The sequence below is a fragment of the Peromyscus leucopus genome, chromosome 8b, assembly GCF_004664715.2.
Source record: "Peromyscus leucopus breed LL Stock chromosome 8b, UCI_PerLeu_2.1, whole genome shotgun sequence".
Classification (NCBI taxonomy): Eukaryota; Metazoa; Chordata; class Mammalia; order Rodentia; family Cricetidae; genus Peromyscus; species Peromyscus leucopus.
Window position 1 is genome coordinate 39,663,424 of NC_051086.1, and position 13,139 is coordinate 39,676,562.

The 13,139-nt window shown below is 46.8% G+C and overlaps 1 protein-coding gene across 2 annotated transcripts in view; it reads left to right on the plus strand.

Annotated features, from left to right (window-relative positions):
• Positions 1–13,139, plus strand: part of Gria1 (glutamate ionotropic receptor AMPA type subunit 1) — a 337,895-nt gene that overhangs the window by 154,654 nt on the left and 170,102 nt on the right. The window lies entirely within an intron of this gene.

Genomic DNA, 13,139 nt, shown 5'->3' on the forward strand with positions numbered 1-13,139 from the left:
GAGGGATTTGGGTTTGATTATGTGATTTAGTTTTGAGACCCAGGAAATTTCTGTCATTGGCAGCCTCACTGCTTCCCTTTTGCCCTTCCAGCCTCACACAGATCTCTAGGTAGAAGGTGAATTTCACTGTTCAGGGCACCTTTAGGCTGTCATTTCAGGCATTAGGAAACTTTGGCCTTGATTGACAGGCACTGATCAAATACGCAGGTGTGCGCTGCAATGCATGCTTGCTGCTTGGCCAAGGAAGGTGCATTTGCAAGTATGATTTTCACAGGGAGAGAATAGCAAATAAGAAACAAGAGGCCTTTTTTTTTCCTACTCACTCAGAAAACGGGAATTAAGACAGCCAAAGAGGAAGTACTTAATGAATGATTTACCTTGCACTGCTCACAGTGATAATTCCTTAAAGAATCAGCAAAAGATGCTTAGTGATTGGGGATTGAGAGTGATGGAGCCAAAGGGAGAGACAGTTAGGAAGCTGGTCTCTCCCCCAGCCCCCTTTCCCTGGCTGATATCCTTGCCTCTTCATCTTCTAGCTGACTCACAAGCTAGTTCTTAGAGCTCGGTAGACATGATCCCCACCAGAGCCCTGTAGTGAATTCCAAATCCTGCCCCACATGGGAATCACGAATATTCACCCCATCTTAGATTGCAGCCCCGAACCTTGGCCCCTGAACTCAGCCAAAGAAAGATCCTGGTTGAGGTCCATTTCCCATCCCAGCCCTTATCTGATTCCAAACAAGAACTCCTTGCTTGGCTTACAGACCAAGCCCTTCTACTCACGGAGCTGAATGGCTCCCACACCCACCCACACATTGGCCTCCCAGGGCCCAAACACCATGCTTCATGCTCCCTGGCACAGAGCGCTTTCTGTACTGACCTCTGAACATGCATTTCCACTCAAGATTGGGTCTCCTCTGCCAACTCAGCAGAGCAGACCAGCAGCTGAGGGGACACTGTCACAGGTTCTTGATTACAACGCTTCCCACCAGGGCATGGAACAGAAATCTGGAACTGGGAACTTCTATACTTGATCTGCCACATTATTGCCTGTGTGTGGTCACAGCTGGTATCCACCCGAGAGCTTAGAGGGCCTATTGACATTTACACAGAAGGCAATAAGAGGCAACCTTCTTGCAACTGAGATGCCATTCATGAACTTTGACCCCCCTCAAGCCCCTTTCCCTTGCTTCCTCTCCTTACATTGTAAAGAGCATACTTTAGTTACCATAGTGACCATAAACCATCAAAAAGAGATCTGGGGTCAGACTTGTCTCCATGGTCCCGGGCTCCTTTCTCATCTATATGTGAACTCAGGAGTCATTTCTCCTTCCTTGCTCAACGCACAGGGTGTCTATGAAAGGAAATGGATGGGTGAGAACTGAGTCACATAATATGTCTGTGATTGATAAAACCACGGTGCTGGATTCTTATTCTTCTACAGAATGGCTATGTGACCTTGGGTGGGTCCGGCAAGCTCAGGTTGTTATCTATAAGATGGGGCAGTAATTATATCTTTCATTATTAGTATTAGGGCTAAGGGGGTTTCCAGTGATAGAGTTCTTGCCTAGTGTACTGGTTATCCTTGACTGTCAACTTACCATAGCCTAGAGTCATCTGAGAGAAGATGTTCTCAGTTGAGGAATTGCCTAGATCAGACTAGTCTGTGCAGATGTATATGAGGGGTGGTCTTGGTTATAAATGGATGTAGGAGGGCCTGACCTACTGTTCCTGTGGCAGATGGCCCTAGGCTGTAAGAAAAAGCCAGCCTAGCATGAGCCAGGGAGCAGCAGTCCTCTGTGGCTTCTGCTTCAGGTTCCTGCCCTGACTTCCTTCAGTGATGGACTGTACCCTGGAAGTGTAAGATGAGATAATCCTTCCCTCTGTAAGTGGCTTTTGGTCAGAATGTTTTATCACAGCATTAGGAAGGAAATTAGAGTGCCCATCATGCGTGAGGCCCTTGGTTCTACCCTGTGTGCCCCCTTCTCATTAGAACTTATTGAATTAGTATTCAGAGAATGTACTTAGAGCATAGTGTTGGCACACAGTGGCACTGTGACTGTTTGAAGTTGTCTGTGTTTGTGATACAGGAATGAAAGCTCTGGCTGCGTTGACATGCCTTCAGAGCACAGGTCACAGAGTAGGGCAGACCTGCACTCATACACTAGCTTTGCCCTGTATCATGAGACTGAATCACAGAGGATTAACGATCTCATTGAGTTCAGTTTCATCATACATGGAAAAAGAAAAAAATGAATCACAGCACTGTTGAGGGGAGTGGAGGAGAAAGCACACATTTACCTAGAACAGTATTAGACCCATAGTAAACCCTGGGTCCAAGACATAACTACAGTGATAAATTTTAGACCCATAGTAAACACTGGTATGTGATATAACCACAGTGATAAAATTTTAGACCCATAGTAAACACTGGGTTCATGATATAACTACAGTGATAAATAAGAATGGTGTTGCTGCAGGCAGTGCCAGCCACCTGGAACATCAAGGTCACCAGCAGACAACATCTTATCTCCATCACAGGAGATAAGAGGCTCTACCAATGATAATCTTGACACAAGTTTTGCATATTCTAAACACATGCAAATTAAATAAAGCTTAAAGTGTAGTTGATCAGCCAGCTGTCTGGTAGGAGGATTTTGCTATGTCAAATAGTCCCTGAAGCCCAGACACCTTTAGTTCTGAAATCTACAACCCTGTGAGTTCCTGCTCCCAAGTTGGTGATGAGTCAGGGACAGTGTGCATTGTATGTCCCATCCTTGACAGGCTCCCTTCCCATCACAGTCCATATGTGTACCGTACTGCCTCGCCATTATCCACACAGTGTGCAAATCCTTCCTTCCGAACCCATTTGACATCGAAAGGGCTGAGTTACATAACGGGATGTGAACCTCCATGCCGAGGGAGCACCACTGAGGAGACTGGGTGTTGTGGGTGGAATACATCAGGCTTGGCTGGGTTCCAGTACCAGCCTGAGAGGAGCACTTTCATCCTGTCAATCTAAGCTGACAAGAAGTGACCTCCTAGAGTGGGCTGGCTGATACATCCAAGGCCTTGCATACCTACCCACCAGACCAATGGATGGAGATGCTGACCTCCCTTAGAAATACATGGGAAAGAGGCATCACCAGGCATACATGTGTTTATTCCTTAGCCGATATGCACAGGATTCAGTGTATCTTACGCATCAAGAAAATCAGCAGACTTGAAAGGCTTTTACTTTCAATAGAGCTTTGCCTCAGTTTTAGGTAAAAAGAGAAAATACACAGAAAGTCATTTGAAAATATGTAACCAATGAATCCATCCCATGCAAGAGACTTTGTGGAAGGATGGGGTCAGTAGTCAAGAACACACCTTGAAATCAGTGGAGGTAGCTGAGTGTGTAAAACACGAGCCACTCACATATGAGGACCAGAGTTCAGATCTCCAGAACCCATATAAATGTCTGGCAGGCATAGCAGCCAAGTATAACCCTAATACTCAGGAGGCAGAGACAGGGAATCCCTGACTCAAGCTCAATCAGTGACCTCTAGTTTCAAAGGGAGAGATCTTGCCTCAACATTTAAGATAGAGCGTGACCAAGGAAAACACCTCTGACCTCTACATGTGTGTGCATGCATACACACACACACACACACACACACACATGCACACACACAAATTTTAAACATAGCATCTATATCTGACTATTAGCAAGTTGTCTGCAATTGTTCATTCATCCGTCTAATAAAAATACTGTATAATCAGTGTGCAAATCCCCACAGGAGCTGAAAAGAATAATGCAGCCTTTATAAGGGGCAAGACATTGTGTCTGTCACTCATTTCTCTATCTCAGAGCTCGGCCCACAGGGTACAGATAGTCATGATGGGATCAGATATGTCATGTTATTGAATACTCAGTGCTTAGAACCATGAGTCATTATGGAGTTCCTAGCTTATCTTCGACTCTGACTTATGAAATGAGAGCAGTGTGAAATCCTGAAGCTATCTGTTGGTTGGTATGTACTTCTGCTTCACAGTACCTGCACTTTACCTTTGCCATTTCTAGTAAAAGGTCTACTTACCCATTTCCTCTGGCCCTTTGGGTAGCCCATGCCCTGAGCAATCTTAAGCTGTATGAAGTTGTTCACACAAGTGGCTAGAGCAATGGTGACACTCGGAAGAGCATGTCTGTGACATCCTGACTCTGATTCTGGAGATGCTACGATCTATGACTTCTCAGAGGCTTTGTAGCCACCCAACACACTTGCATCTTGTTAGCCTCCCTCCATTTCCATTCTTGTCTTCAAAGAACTCACACTAGCAAAGCCTGTGTCTTAGATAGAACTTCACAGATACATACTTCTGTGGACACAGGAGTGTGATTTTTAGTGGAAAGGCTTTGGAGTGGTAGAGACCAGGAAGCAGGAGGGCTGCCCAGCCTAGAACCTGTAAATGGCCAGACACGCTGTGACTCTTGAACTCAAGAGCCTCCTAGGCTGGAAGCTTGCTATGTGTAAGTCATATGTGCCCATTCCCATTTTCAAACTCCCATTGACTCAGGACAGCCTTTCCATCCACAGTGTCTCTTGTCCTATAGCTTGCACTATACAGTCATAGAGATGGAAGACTGTGAAATGAGCTAGAGCTGAGTCACACACTAAGTACCCTAGACCTTGAAGAGCATTAATCTTTTAGCCCTGCACACAGTTACAAGCTTGCCTTCTCTCCATCCTCATCCTCGCTACTCCATTTTTTCTTTATATCAGGTGCACATAGTCATCTTCCATCTCTCTCTCTCTCTCTCTCTCTCTCTCTCTTCTCTCTCTCTCTCTCTCTCTCTCCCCACACACACACACACACACACACACATACACACACACACACACATCCCTAAGGATAAAACCCAGGGTCTGCACATGCTATGCAGGTGCATGCCACCTCTCTCCTCTACACACACACACACACACACACACACACACACACACACACACACACATCTAATGATGGAGTCAGCATCTCACACATGTAAGTGTGCATGTGTGTGTGTGTATTCTATATCCATCTATCTCCACAGACACACTAATCTGATGATGGAGACAGGATCTCACACATGCAAGTGCACTTATCTATCTATCTATCTATCTATTTATCTATCTGTCATTTATCTATATCTATTTCTATCCCTGTCTCTATCTCTACACACACACCGCACGCACACACACACACACACACACACACACACACACACACACACACATCTGAGGATGGTGCCAGTGTCTTATACATGCTGGGCAAGTACAGCACCACCGAGTTCCAGCTCAGACCTTTCTTGTGCTTTCTTATTATCTTACTATTTTCTCCCTACATTTAGTATCAGTCACACCTTGTTGCTGAGCCCTGTTCAGGTCTTCTGCCCCTCTGGATGCAGCTTCTCCTCTGGCCCTTTGCCTAACCAGCTCTTCACCGTGATCATTTTTCAACTCAGTCACGGCTGCTATAGAGAGGGGCTCCTTGACCACCTGCTAGAAGCAGCCCGGCCACCCTCTCCTGGTCTCATTGTATTTTCTTTCTAACACCTGCAGTATCCAGAATGATCCTCTATTTGTGGTAGCTTTCTCTCCTTTTGGAGCATGGGCTCCATGACAGTGGAGATTGTGTATCCAGTGCTCATCCCTGTGCTGTGGATGCTGGTTTGGGATAAGAGGCTAAGAAAAAGACTCGTTGCCTCAAGGACAAACTGTTAGCTAACCTGGATAAGCCTATGGCACTGAAGCACTGCCCTGCTGTTCACATAGAATGATGACCCCCATAAAGGCAGTCCTCAAGATGCCTCTGTGTAGAGCATCTCCACTGACTCGAGCACTGCAGGAGACCACACTGTATCTCATCAACTCTGCACTTCTTCCTTTTGCTGTGTGGCGGATCTTTCACCACCTGCATCGCTGACCTGTCACAGCCTTGTTGGAATCTGGCACCTACTTTCTGCCCAGCACATATTACAAGTCTGGTGGACATTTGTCAGATGAGCAGACTGGAGAAGAAATAGAAGGTTCTTTTCTGTAGAGCTACATACACACCTCTAATGACTAGGAAAGCTCTAATGGAGGGAGGAAGAAGGAAGAGAGGGGAAGAGGAGAGAAAGAGAGCAGGGGCAGGAGAAAGAGGAAAGGAAGGAAAAGATGGAAGGAAGGAAGAAGGAAGGCATGGGAGAGAGGTGAGATGGAGGAAGGAAGGGATGAGATGAAGATGTGAAGGAGGGAGGGGAGAAGGACCCCATCATCCAGATGTTTCCAGTACATCTCAGGATGGAGAGCAATTAGCACCCAGTCAGCTTCTCTCTGGGGACATTTATGAGCCCCGCTGAGTTCTGAAACAGCCTTGGCTCCTCAGTAAGTCTTCCTCTCCCCTTGCTTTCAACAAGACATCCACACAGTGAATGTAGATCCCACAACCAGTGAACCTGGCCTTCTTCTAATTCTCATCCTCATATACACAGTCACATCTCATTGGCCCCCTGGGCCTAGTCAGCAGTACTCCAGCTGGACAGTAAATGCTCAGAGCTGCTCAGAGGAGGATGGGCTCTTGGGCCTGGGTAAAGAGAAATGCCAACAAGCTGAGGGAAGAAACACTGGCACAGAGCAGGGTGGCTTAGCTTGACCTGTTCCTGAGAGGCCCTGGGTACTCAGGTCCCTGTCCACCTCCCGGGCTGTGCCATATCCTGTACCCCGGTCAGCTTCACCCTCTGCAGTTGCTCTATGCTCCCCCGGCACCCAGCAGGTGGATGGGCTGCTACTCTACCTGGACAGACAGCACACACCCTGGCCTGTGGCCAACACTCAGTCAGCACTGGCTCTTGTGGCAAGTAGGACCATTTGCTCAGTAGCTGGCTGGCTCTTTATTGCTACCTCAGGTTCCTCCACGACTCCCCTTGACCTGGGACCTGCTGAAGTCATTAAGAATCCCCTGGAAGGCTAGAAACACGCATGTCTCAGGTCATCACAATATCTCAATCTTCTGGCAGCAGTAAGCATCAGTTGGCTGTATCAGAGAACTGGTGAGGTTGCCCATTAAATGACCAAGACACCCCAAATGTGTCTCAGAATCCTAAGTGAGTGTGGTTTCATTTAGAGGGAGTGGGAACAAGTGTATGTATGACAGTAACCCTGCATGGGTCAGGACTGGAGCCAGAGCATGCATGGTGGGGGTGGGGGGTGGGGGGTGGGACTGTCCTCTGAGTGACAGACATAAAGCATATTTAGAGTTCAATGAGAGTCCCACCTGAGAGGGTAGAGTTGTTCAGGGTGTGTGCATGTGCGTGTGCATGTGCGTGTGCCTGTGTGTGTGTGTGTATGTGTGTGTGGGGGGGGGTGAGCATCTAAACATCCTCCCCCACATGTATATGTTGTAGCTCCCTCCCCCAAAATGAAGCTGTCCCCGTCACCTCATTATCCAGTATTTACCATGAGGCTGACACATTTCCAGGGACTGAAGCCAGGAGCTAAGGAGACATGTCAGCCAGAGAGGCCCTAAAGGAAGTGACAGTTACAAAGCCGCTAATACAGGGGGATCCCTCCCATGCAGGGAGCTGTCAGCCACAGTGGCCAGGCCAGGAGATTTATTGATACTAAGTGGATGGTGCTGCGACCTGGAGTGACTATCAAAGGGCTCCGGTGAGCAGAAGGCTGGCCCGGGCTACCACGCTGAGCAGCTTGGGGCCTTTCCTGCCCTGTGTCTCCCAGAAGGAGAGTCCTGGCCTCAATTCTCATTTCCTCCAGTTGTTGGGTTTGCTTTTCTGCCAACCGTCCTGGAGGCAGGGGCCCTAGCCCTGGACACAGCAGCAGGACCCCAGAGCCCCATGGCCCCATCACTGTCTTTCAGGGCCTTTGTGCCTGCCATTCCTTACCCCTGGAATATGCTTTGTGGACAGTGACTGCAGCTAACACCCCATTTTGGTTGATGTCTCCTTATATATCTCTAGTGACTCTCTCTCTCTCTCTCTCTCTCTCTCTCTCTCTCTCTCCCCCCCCCCGTTTGTGTGTGTGTGTGTGTGTGTGTGTGTGTGTGTGTGTGTGTGTTCACCTGTGCATACCTAGACCAGAGGTTGATATTGTAAGTGTCTTCCTCAATCTCTCTCCATCTCATTTTTGAGACAGTCTTTCACTGTATCTTGAGTTCACTGATTCACTGACACTGGATGCCAGCAAGTCCCGGGGATCTTTTGGGTCCCTGTCCTTGACTCCTAAGGTTAGTGTTGCATGTGCACACAACCACACCAGGATTTTTATGTGAGTCCTGGTGGTTTAAACTCACTTTGGTGCATGGCGAGCACTTTACCCACTGAGCCTCCTCTTGAGGCTGAAGACAGATGTCCCCACCTGAACAGCAGACTCATCCTTGATAGACACCAAGACTGAATTGTCATTATAACCGTTTCCTAGTAACTGTCCTTATCTTCTGCTGTCTCAGTGTTTATCATTGAAGCTGGGGTCCTGCCAAATTCACCAGCCCATCTCTAGCGTCCTATAAGTGCCTCGTGAGGAGCAGAAGCTGACTGTTTAGAAGCAAACAAATGGGCCAATGGACACATTTGTGGGAAGATAAAAGAGCGCATGTATGTGTATAAGCACGTATGATCTCCCCAGGATGGAGGGGACATAAAATAATACCAAGATCACACTGTGGTGAATAAATACAGATGTAGGTAGAGATTGGTTGATGCGGATTAAAGACAGAGGTTAGTGGATGTAGATGATGAGAGAGAGAGAGAGAGAGAGAGAGAGAGAGAGAGAGAGAAGAGAGAGAAGAGAGAGAGAGAGAGAGAGAGAGAGAGAGAGAGAGAGAGAGAGAGAGAGATCCATACACAGGGCTCTAATACAGCAATGTCTTTTTACCTGGCCAGAGGAAGGGCCCTTGAAAGAACTTTTCAGAACCTGAAGCTGACCTGTGGGCCAGTCTATTCCTTCCCCATCATTTCAGTATATCAAATATGTTGGGAATTTGGGTTCCGTAGCCAGAGTGGCAGAACTCAGGTCCGAACTTTGCTGTGAGCTGGTCACTAGTCTGTAATTTCCATTGTGGGCTAAAGAGAGTCAGTGTGAAGAGACGTTCTTGGCCCTGGATCAGTGGTCCAATGCCAGCACAAACTGATGACCACCAGAAGGCACTGTGCTACCTAGGTGTGTCTATGCTGAAGATCCCACACACAGTCCAGCCTGCTGTGGAGTCTGTGTTGGGATTCTGTGCTTCAGCCAGTACACATTGGGGTCCCTATTCTGCTTGGGAACACTCTTGCTCCTTCACCCCTGCTGGTCACATCCAGGAATCAGGAATGTGTTCTCCAACCCCAAATGCCCTTCTATTTGCCTTAGGCCTCATCTATCCTCTGCTAAAGAGCTAACTCACACCCCAGGTCAAACATTGCATCTTAAATGAAACTCTAGACTCCACAGGCTCTGGACTTAGTGCCAGCACTTCTTCCTGTGAAATCAAAAGACTCGGAGGCTCTACCATCTTCTAAGACTGAAGGGGCTTCCTGAATGTCTGAGCTTCAAACAGCTCCAACAGTCAATTTGACCAGACTCTGGAATGCTGGGGCCTGAAGGAGTTGAACATAGCAGAGTCTAAACCATTGTTCCACAGCTGAGAAAACTCCCAGGAGAAGGCTGAAGTTGCTCAAGGTCACTCAAGTTCTTTGTAATGATTAAAGGAAAGAGATAACCCTCTGGGTCTTCTGCCATCTAGTCTAGTTCTTTTTCTATGGAACTCTTTTTTCTGCTCTGACTAGTTATTTTGACAGATCCAAATCCATGCATCTCCTCTCTCCATCTCCTTCTCCCTCCCCCTTCCCTCTTTCCCTCTCCTCCTTCCTCTCTCTCTCCTTTCCCTCTCCCTCTCTCCCTCTCCTTTTCTTCCTCCTAGGGTTTAGTTGAAATAAGGAAGCACACCAAACTAAGAAGATGGAGCTCAGTGACTATAAGGCAGGACCCACCCAAGTAAATGTAAGCTAGGCCATCCCCTACATTGCATCCTTTTAAGGAGCTGTAGGAAAATATTCCCTCTTAGTCTAAAGGATAGAGCACCCACTTTAATGAAAGAGAGATTTGCTGAAGGAAAAATAGGAGGTTATTTGAGAAGGAAGTTTGTGGTCTGCTATGTCTAAGGATTTAGGCAGAACCATCCCCCTCCCCTCACCCCTTCTTCCCCTCCTCTACTTCTAAAGTTCTAGCAAAAAAAAAAAAAAGCCACAGCCACTAGGACCCCCGAGACCTGGCTGAAGCATGAAAGCACAAGGCGGTGTGGGGTAATGGGTCTGGAAGCTGGATTTTCATGCCACAGGACAGTATTTCACTGCCCCAAGGGGAGAGAAGGGATCCTAAAAATACCATGGAGCATATTACAATATTTTAACAGGGTTTATGTGCTCCCTGTGCACACTCACCCCTGGAAGATGGATTGTGCATTTTGACAAATCTATATTTAACATGGGTGGATAATATACAACGCAAGCTCCCTGGTTAAAAAAAAAAAAATCCATACTTATGGAAAACCTGAGTCTAGTAATTACAATAGACATTTAAAGACAGTGCCTATTGTGGGCTGTGCACAGAAAGTGAGTCTCATTAGGCAGAAAGAGAAAATAGTTTAAGTGGAGGAGGCTAAGGAGCCACCTCAGAAAGAAGCGACAGAGAAAGAGGTCCAGGAGACCACCAGCTCCTTCCACCACCTACTCCGGGTCACGTGAACTTTCCCTCAAGCATCCAGCATGCACTCCTTCATCAAATATTTATTAAGCACCTATGGTGTTCCAAGCACTCTGCTGGCTCTGGGACACAAACAATTATTACATTCCGAGAATCTGCATGGAACAAAATGGCTACAGATGTGTACAGCCGCCCCGGCTCTCGACTAAAGGACTGAACGGAAGCCAGGGAAGCGATGGGCCGCTGGTGGGGAGGGTGGGTTGAAGGCTGCCTGGGAAAGTCAGACAAGCCGAGAAAGGACTGTGGAGGAGGATCACTCTTTGCTGAGCAGAGAGGAACAGTGCTGCAGGCCAGAAAGGAACAGAGAGAGCGAAGTCCCTAAGACAAAACCCACTGGACCAGAGCTGCAGAGTGACAGCCAGGATGGCCAATCAGGGAGTGAGGAGATTGAGCAAGGAAGGAAAGGTCAACAGGGCAGTTTTTCAGACTCGGTGTGCTGGTCAGATACCCAGGGAGTTTTGCCCTGTGCAGTGGGAATCTCAGAACCACAAGGAAGTGAAATAATGTATATTGTTTCATTTTGGTTTGTTTAGTTGATAAATTTCCTGTAGCTTCAGGGAGAGAATGGATTCCACTGCTAAAAAACAAATGCGGCGCTGCCTCTCATCTAACCTAGATTTAAAACTGTATGTACATGACTGTGTGTATGTAGATGTGTGCTTGTGTGTGCTTGTGTGTGTGTGTGTGTACATGTGCACATGGCAGCAGAAGGGGGACCACACAGGGAAGGAAGGAATTTAATGAGAGGAGAGAGGAAAACAGGAAGGAGAAAGACTTCTATCATACTTTGTCTCTCTAAGACTCGGGATTCAAAATGTGCACATGGGGGCTGTTTAGTGAGAGTAAGGGGACCAGTGGGAAGAGCAAGAGAAGAAGGGAGGGCACTGAGGGAGGAGGTACATATGAGCGAAGTACAATAATACACATGTATGAAAAATGCCAGTGTAATAAAAGCCCATTCTTTTCTACACTAAAATTTAATTAGAAAAAAATTCTTAGAGTAATCATAGACTATCCAAAAAGCTTCAAACATTTCCTAGGAATTATAGAGCATGTAAATGATGGATATTAATTTAAAATACCAAACAGCATAAAGTTCAGGCCATGATTATCACTGTCAGCTCTCAGGGCAGTCACGGGGCAGGTTAGAGTAGGCATCCATGATGTTTTGGTCTAGATGAAGATCTGTCAGTCAGTGGGCAAGTCACCTTGAGGGAGATATGAAGCAAGGAGTTGGAGCAGGGTGGAGGGAACCTGGGAAGAGGCAGAGTATGGGTGTCAGGGATGAAGATGACTGCAATACAATATATTCATGTGTGAAATTCTCAAAGAATAAAACATTAACAACAACAATAATAATTAAATTATTTATTTTATTATTTATTATAAAATAAAAAATAACATTTTTGAAGACTCAATATGTTATTGTGCATTGAAGGTCTCTTCTCATAATGAAGTAAGGGGTGTCCCTCCCTGAGAGGACTGTGAACTCTCCATCCTGTATCAGATAGAAAGTGAAGTTTACAGACTGATGGGCAGCTCGGTCCCACGCCCTTAGTCTTGTTCCCATCACATTCTAATCTAAGCAGGAATGTAATCACCCCTAAGCCAGTATTCATCCCTTCTGGGGTCCGATGGAATGGATCCTGTGGGAGCATGTGCCAGACTAAGCTGTTGTTGTGGCTGATACTCTGCAAGGCCTGGAAATCCCCTAGCAAGATGTAGGACTGCAACACAAACTTCAGCAGAAGACATACTCTGAGATGACGAGCGAGGTGAGGTGGGGAAAACCAATACTCGTGTTCCTAAACCCATGTCAGCAGCAATAGTAGGCTGCCGCCCTTCCTGTAGCAGTTTTTAAGCTTTGTCTTAAAGTCAGGGACAAAGAAGTGAAAGGTGGCCACACAGTCAACATATCTACCCACCTTGGGCTTGACCTAGAACACATATATAACATGTCTGTTAACTGTGTGTGTGCATATGTTTGTAAGCATGCACTGATGGAAGTCTGAAGATGACCTCAGTTGCTCATACTTTCTGTCTTACTTGGGACAGGCTTTTTGTTGTTGTTGTTTGCCAGTATACACAGTCTAGCTGGCCCAAGAGATTCCAGACACTCTCCTGTCCCCACCTCCCATCTAACCATAAAGTCAGAGATTGCAGGCATACGTACTACTGTGCCCAGCTTTCCATGTTGTAAGGGTTCAAATCCCTGTCTTCCTTCACTCTTGCAGGGTCTGCATTTTACTCACCAAGCTGTCTCCCCAGCACAAAATCACTCCCAATCCTTGGTTTCAATTTACCCTCTAAAAAGTGGCCCTGTCATTCTTTTCTTAACATGGTCATTGTAGTGACAAGAAGAGTCAATTATGTGAAAGT